Source organism: Cynoglossus semilaevis, chromosome 17 (assembly GCF_000523025.1).
Source record: "Cynoglossus semilaevis isolate Cse_v1.0 chromosome 17, Cse_v1.0, whole genome shotgun sequence".
NCBI lineage: Eukaryota > Metazoa > Chordata > Actinopteri > Pleuronectiformes > Cynoglossidae > Cynoglossus > Cynoglossus semilaevis.
The window spans coordinates 8,434,651-8,442,823 of record NC_024323.1 but is presented as its reverse complement, the minus strand read 5'-3'; the positions used below and the strand labels follow the sequence as shown (position 1 = coordinate 8,442,823).

Sequence of the window (8,173 nt, the reverse complement as noted above, 5' to 3'; positions counted from 1 at the left end):
AAAGTGTGTAACTAATACATCTCACAGTTGTGCTTAATTTAAATTTCATGACGACACGTTTTTACAAATAATCTACTTAATTACACAGACTAAAAAAAAACATGTCGAATTTCAATCCCAGCAGCGCTCTGGGCTAATTCAATACTTAAGACTCATTATGAGGCAGGAGCGGGATCTGGGTTTCTTGCTGCACCTGGAGGCAACCGATATTGCTGTTCCTCTGACTACATCTGTGGGTGAGAAAAACGAATCACACTCTCTCTCTCACACACACACACACACACACACACACACACACAATCACACACACACACACACACACACACACACACACTGCTGTAGCCACAAGATAGCAATGTTCTCGCTTCCCACCTCTCAGTTTGCCACTTGCTGTGTTTCTAGGTTTCTGGATCTACTAACTCAGCCATCTGCTGCTTGGACTGGGTATTTGTGATCTGTGCTGCTGAGTGAACACAGCGCTGACCTTAAGAACACACGTTTGTTAAGGACAAACATAGTAATCAGCAGGCCGGCATATCACCATGCTCACTATTAAACTGTATTATGTATAATGTAAGCGTGTGGAGACAGTTCATTCAAGAACTGTAACACATTCCTTTATCTTCTCAGATGTAAATCCCAGGAGTCGTCACACTCAACCAGTCGACCTGACCCCGAAGAAACAGGTAAAAACATGAAAACAAACAAAGCAGAGGAGACAGGGGATAGGGTGAGATGGAGGCAGATGATCTGCTGTGGCGCCCCCTGAAGGGAGAGGCTGGAAGTGACCACACTAAATAGTTTTAAGAGCAACAATTTAAGATGAAGATTTAGGTTCAAGACTTGTATATGGTTCGTACGCTAAAAACAATTCACTTCAAAAGCAAAGTCAGTGGATACTGCAACTCTAGCATACAGTAGTTACAGCAAGCAGCCAATTTAAATACAACATTCCAACTCTCAGACAGTTACTGTGCTCATCTTTTCACCCATCAGAGGTATTTTAACAGTCATTATACACACATTATGTTTGTTGTGCATTGTCTGTTATTAAACAGAGCCGTTTGCTACTTTTGAAAAGTGTATTCTTCACCAAAAACTGCTCAAAATATTACAAAAACAAAGCAACATGGCTTGACACTAATGTCAATGTCTCACTTTTCAGTTTTCATACTAGAAAATTGAATGCTTTAACCACTGAGCAGCGTTAACAACTAGCACAACAACCAACAACTACGTTCAACGATGACCGTAACTCAGGTGCAAATTCAAACGTACAATAAAATCCATCAAACTCTAAACTAGTCGATGTAAAAGAGCTTTCGCCCTAATTTTTGTACGTTGATTTGTGAATGCGTGGCAGCTGGTAAACATGCAGGGCGTGTTGTACAGATGGCTGTGCATTCTGTTTACACCTATGTGTGAGAGAGAATCAGATCTGCCTCCGTCCCCAGAATAATACATGAAGTGCATCACTGCAGCCTCCTTCTTCCCCACGCGTCCATGTAACTGCAGATCTGCGTTTATCTTTGTTGGTTCGTTTCATCAGTTATCGGCGTTATCACACCGTAACAAAGGCCTTTCTTTTGCCTCCTACGTAAAACGATGGTGTTTACGTTGCTATTGTTGGAGAAACATTTAACACTTGTATTTAAAGAGAATAAGAACTAAGACACTGAGGCCATTTCAAACTGTAGACTTTAAATGTTCAGTATCTGATCAACTATCGTGGTTTTATCACCACATCAAATGACGTGCACACGTCCTGATATTAATCAAATTAGCTTTTTCCGCCACCGCCACCGCCGCTGTTCTCAGTTTAGTTCAGTTAACTAACACCTGTGCCCATGTGAAACCTAACAAATGTGAAAATAATTAAAACCCTGACAGTAATAAGTGCAACAAAGGACTGTGTTATTGTTTCTCAGCCCTGAGGTATTTGGGCACTCGTGTAGCAAATACTAATCACTCAAATAGTATGATGAATTACTGCATTAGCCGAGTTGTCTGGCACCAACAAGTTTTCATCAATACAGTCGGGCCCCGAGATACGAGTTCAAACCGTTCCACAGCAGCACTCGTGTCGATCCGCTCGTAGCTTGACTGCATTTTCACCATTAAAAATAACTAAAAACTAATGTATTCCTTCCAGCCCCTAAAAATACACTATTAATAAATTTAATTAAAATCCCCCTTGCATCTAAAAATCAAAACATAGACATAAACAACTATATTGATAATACTAAATAATAATATTTAAGAAAACATGTTATATTATTGTTATAAAAATAGGTAAAATAACCCAGGGAGAGACGGTATCGAGCGAAAAAATGGAGCTCGGTTGAGCACTCGTAACTAGATGTTTCCTTGTATCACAAAGAAAATCTTGCCAAAGTTGCTTACTCGTAACTTGGAACTCACATCTCGGGGCGCCACTGTACATCGTTTTCAGGGATATTCAAAGGAATTCAAAATTAAGACAATAATAAAAAAAAAAAGTTGTATTCCGTCACCATCACGACGTTCACTGTTGGGTAACGTGTCGTTTCAGTATGTGCATTTTATGTTGGATTTTTTCACATTAAAAAGATAATTTCAAACAGCAGCGCAATTACCTCCAACGACCACACTGGGTGAAATGTGTCCTCAGTGGAGTCGGGGGTCTTAAATGACAAGACATAAAAACATACACATGATATAACAAATAGGGATTTGTGCATCTGAAAGACTATAAATCCTGGGGGGAATGTTGGCAGACACTGCACAGTGAATCACAGACAGCCCACCAGGACAAAGGACAGTCTGCGGCGCTGACAGCTCATTCAAAGACAGACCACCTGAGAAATCCCGTCTCCCTCCATAAGCCACATTATCTATCATCTCCAGGCTGTGAAAAGACAACCCAAAACCAATTCTGCTTTCACGAGATTAGAGGGACGCACACAGTGAACAGAAGCTAGGAGAGACGGCCTGTGTCCTGAGTCCTCAGCCCACTGCTGTAAGGATATGATATGCCTGGTCAACACACACTTTCAGGAAGGACTGTCGAGTCTGCTCGAAGAGGAGAAAAGAGGCAGCCACACAAAACGTAGATGTCATATAATTATTATTTTGACAAATGATGATGGTAAGAAGAGTGTCTACTATTGTATGTCCCATATTCCATATATATTCCATATTCAAACATATTCCATAAAAACAAGATAACTGTAAAAGAATATAATACAAATATTGAAAAGTACTAAAAAGGCAAACCACTAGCTATTGTACCCACTTAGTTTTTTCCCAGTAAAAACTTTTTTCAAATTATAATATGTAGACATCAAACTGACTTCATGTCAAGTCTCTGGACATTCTGGTCTAAAATGTATTGATTTGCCCTTTGTCTGATTTGTTTTTAGTGCCACGATGCTAACGATTTGCTGCCAGTAAAGGTAATAAAAGGGAATGCAGGAGAGTTGTGGATTAGATCAAAGACCAACAAAGTCAGGCGGCATGATCCTCGGTAAACACAATCAATCACGCTTTAGTGGCTGCAAATCAGCACATCTTTAGCTGCTCAACAATCAAGACAAACAAGTGTGTAGTGACTGTCAGAGAGAAGGTACCAATAAACCTCAGAGGAATTATCACCGGGGCAAAAAACCCCGCCTCTGAGCGTCTCTCCACTCAGTGTGGATTATTCAGTAGAGTATTTAAAAGACAACTGAACTTCACAGACTTACCCACATGACAGGTCCAGTTCCACTGCTGCAGTCAAACAGCACATGGTCACAGGTTAAACAGGCCTCAGGTCTCCCAGAAGCCTGCTGGAATCTGATTGGTCAAAAATAGGCCACGCCCTTGTGTGTCACACTGCAGCTGTAGTTTCATTGAGTTGATTTGTTTTTTTAGTTTAAGGCTAATTTCATTTAACTAATTATCATAGGATCTGTTTCATAGTGTATCGGTTAGCACGCCTGCCTTGGAAGGATCCACATGTTTGGTGAAATGCTCACCAAATGCATGATTTTTTTTTCTGCATTATTTTTTTGATGCTATTATAGATATGCTGATAACAGCATATCTGCTGCTAACTTTTTTGGGGCAGTGATGGCTTAGTTTTTGTTGTTCTGTTGGGTCACATTGTTGCTTTACATTACTTTAGATCATACTGTGTTACTTTATGCCACATCAACTGATCAGAGTATTTTTATTATAAAAATAAATAACTGAGGATTAACGTGTGGTTTCCAGGTTGAGGTTTGGAAAGGTTCTACATGCAGGTACAAACAGTCTTTACCTTCTCAGATGCTCATGAAGAACTGATTACTCCTGTCGTCGTCGTTTACATCATTAGTCACCGCTCTGGGCCACGACTCTGCTCTTAATGCTGGTGAAGATAAAAGAAAATCTAAATCCAAATGTAATAACCAGATGATACAGCCTGTGCTTTCTCAGAGGCCACAGCCACTCATCCTGCCACACGCTGCACTTGTAGCTAACAGAACTCTGAGAAGATGCGCAGGAACACAAGATCCGATCATTTTAGACTGCTGGAGAGAAAATCCTACGCTTCGTTCCTCAAGAGTTCAGATGTATGGTAATCTGCCCGCACTTTCATAATGCTTTCATAATGAAATTGCACGGTGACAGCCACTCACAGAGCGATTTCCATTACATTACTTTCACTCCTCTACCTCTAGTTCCCTCTGCCACACTTTTCCAAATTGTCATGCACAACAGGCACACGGTCTGTCAGCAGTGTCAGATGAATGTATCATTATTTCTTTAAATGGATGCCATTCTACAAAAATCAAACTCTTTTAATGGAGCCTCCAGTCGACCTGTACAGCCATGTTTATTTCCTGCATGCATTTCCCACAGGTGTTGTTCAGTGACATAACTCCTCATAAATCCTTTCTTAAACGACATTCACAGACACTCGATAGGATTGAGGTTGGATAATGATTGTGGAAGGACCATGGTTATTTTCATCAATAGTATTTTTTAACATGATATTATTTAACCTGAGAATCAATTTGAAACCTTAAGACACTCCATAGGCACAAACATCCTCCATTATTCCAGCCCGTATCATCTCTTTACCATGTCTTCAATGAGCTTTGAAGTGCATTTATGTGAATCATCAAGTGTAGCACAGCAGTTATAATCAAAATACAGAAATACAGATTATTTCCTGTTGGGTTTCTATAAAAATATTCCAATAATTCTTCAGTAGAATGAGTGGAAAGTAATGGAAATTATAAACCACAAAACGGGAACACCGTGATACCACTTTGACAGGAACACAACAGAACTACTCTGAGAACAGGTAGGTGATGTTCTCCATATGAAGAGAGAAGATGAAAGCAACACATCTGCCTTTTATGGCTCTAGCCTCTGTACAGAAGAGGTGTAAATAGGCCAACAAAGGACCTGATCAATATTCTCCACTCCAGAATCACCTGGTCACAACAACCACATCTCCTAGGAGAAGCTCCAGGCTCCATCACATTGGCCTGCCTCAAAACAGCCAGAGAAAAGAAAAAAACGACCACATTATTAACCTTCTATACAGTAAGTTGGTCTGGGACTGAGACTGAGGTGTTTTTTTGTTTTGTTTGTTTTTTGTAGAAACAAAGTAACCAGATCCATCTGCATCAAATATTTAATCAAATTACCAAAAGTCCTAATTAGAGTCTTTCCCCTACATCCTTCTTTATAATAATAATAATATTAAATCAAATTTAAATTTGCTGACCCACTGGCAAAAGCTCCATGATCACTCAAAGGGGCCCGCCCCCTACTTTGGGAACTACTGTTCACCCATTGTTCCTACTTTTCAGTGTTACACATACATGAAACTTGGACAGAGTCGTTTGTCAATTTTGGGATTAAATAAATACATCAGACGTAATCCAACATTACCACCATTCTGGGGGTTATCTGTTAATAAAAATGGACTCATTCTGAGGAAATAAACACAATACTACAGTACAAGTGTTTCATCTACTAATTAAAGTCCACCCCCCACCACCACCCGCGACCCCCTGAATCCAGTATCCACCTCCACAAGTATCAGGCAGGCTACTAATAGTTTGTATAATTAACCTGGCAGGATGGATAATCAATTCGTTCAATCAGGGCCAGATCCTGATTGGCTCTTGATCATGACTCAGTAATTAGAAAGCAAACAGAGGCCTCAAGTTCCCAACTGCACTTTATCACTGGCTCCACATGGAGCAGCGTCGAGACTTCACTTCAGACATCACTCTGTGTTACTGTGTAACGGCAGACGTAGAAAACACAGCAACCTTTTAATGTTTTGGTAATTAAATAAGCGTTTCTTTTTTTAAAACCAAATACCAAACCATGAGACTAAATGAATGCTCAAATGTCACATCAAAATTATTCTAACACTTTAGTTCACCTATTGAATTTGACAGAAATCTATTAATGGAGTATTGATTGGTCCTAATGGTAAAAGTAATGTTTAACACATTGCTGCTGTGCCCCGTTAATTTAGTTAATTTCCCTGCTGACCTTTTCCATTGACTCCACATGGGAGTCATGTAAATAAAACCTTCCAGAAAAAAAAGTGAGAGGAAAAATGACCATCAACTCCACTCATTTTGTCTCCTTGTCGTCATTGGGAAGACGTCATTGGGAAGACAAACCTGTCTAAGGTTTCGGTAAGTGATCGGACATTGATTTTGAAAGTTTTGACTCAATGATTTGCCGCAATTTCCAAAAGCAGACGTTGTTCTTTTTACAGACATTTAAAAACGCTCTGACGCAGAGGCTTCTTTGTTCGTCTTCCTACTTTCTGACTTCAGCATCCCTTCCTCAGCAGCCAGGCAGGCTTCTGTGATGTGGACCGCTGAGAGAAAATACTTCAGGTTCTGCTGTGGTTAGTTTAAAAGAGTCTCAATCAATTTACCCGTGTCAGTCAAGTCGTCATTCTCACACAGCGAAACTGCCAGGCTGTAATGAAATAAATCAATAACACGTTGGTTTTTCCCCAGCTGGAGTCATCACTTGTGGTTACAGGAGATGATATCTGACATCTCCACTGCTCTTAACATTATAGCTCATCTGACGTTGTTTGAAAAAACCCAGAGGGACAGAGGTAGGGCTGAGATGGAACTGTTCACTCTCTGACGGTATGAAGAACTGAATTTGAACTATTGGTAAATGAATTTCAGGTCCTTTAATAAAGTGCATTTCAGTTGGTTGATGGAGTCTAAAAAAATGTATTTTTGTTGTCTGGTTGCCTGATGCAGTAGTTCTCAAGCTATGGCAAGTGTACCACTGGTGGTACCCCAGCTCCCTTTCATGGTACATAATGGAATTTTGTTTTCCTTAGCTAACATGTTAAATAAAAATCAAACATCGCAGGAAACATCTGGTAGAACCAGCCAAAAAATTCATTAGGCCAACAGCTTTGCCTAAAAAACTTCTGCATGAAAACTACACGTCCATTCTTTGACAGGTAAGAATTAAAGTTTGGTGTCCTTGGAGTTTGTCGGACCGAACTCCTGTAATTGACCTGTTAGCCTGTCCAGTTAGTCAAACCTCCCGGTGCTTTGACTTGATAATTTGATCGAGCCGCAGCTCCCTCTGATGTGCGTCATCACTAATTATACCCAGCCTTATAGCTTGAATTGCGCGTTCCTTCCAACAAGAACCAACCTCCGTCTGATTGGAGTGGACGGATGTGCGCGGCGCGGCGTGGCGCACCTCCTCGGCGCAATTCACATTTCAGTGTGCTCTCCAGACGGATGGAGATCCGTCAGTGGACGGCTGGCGCACGCTGAACGCATCCTTAAAATCTGCAGAGACGCGGACCTTTCTTCTCAGTTTACATCTTCGCATTTTACGCACGCAGCAAGAGTGGGATTACAACTAGAACAGTTTTCTTAAAAAACAAAAATTAAGAGAGAGAGCGAGAGAGCGTCTGCACTTGGATGCCAGGAAGAACATCTTGTGGAACATTTGAAGATGGGAGAGAACACTCGTGCACGAGCACTGAATCACTAAAGTGGACTGTTGTGTCATCCCGGTAATCGGTAAGACTCTGAAGCTATAATTAACTTGATGATATGAAGTTAATTAACTATATAATTAAAAAGACTAAAGGACTTATTCCCTGCTGTCTCCCGCAGACATGTCATTGCCAGACTCTGTAACA

General features: G+C 40.6%; 1 protein-coding gene and 1 long non-coding RNA gene across 2 annotated transcripts in view; one reads left to right on the top strand and one right to left on the bottom strand.

Moving 5' to 3' along the window:
- Positions 1–3,885, bottom strand: part of LOC103393001 (uncharacterized) — a 210,601-nt gene extending 206,716 nt beyond the window's left edge. Inside the window, exon 1 of the long non-coding RNA XR_522971.3 lies at positions 3,726–3,885. This is a non-coding gene — a long non-coding RNA (uncharacterized LOC103393001). The remainder of the gene's footprint in view (positions 1–3,725) is intronic.
- A 1,863-nt stretch (positions 3,886–5,748) lies between these two features.
- LOC103393002 (somatostatin receptor type 2-like) overlaps positions 5,749–8,173 on the top strand; it is a 6,728-nt gene continuing 4,303 nt past the window's right edge. Inside the window, exon 1 of the mRNA XM_008329797.3 lies at positions 5,749–8,051. The gene's annotated coding sequence lies outside the window, so the exon portion shown is untranslated. The remainder of the gene's footprint in view (positions 8,052–8,173) is intronic.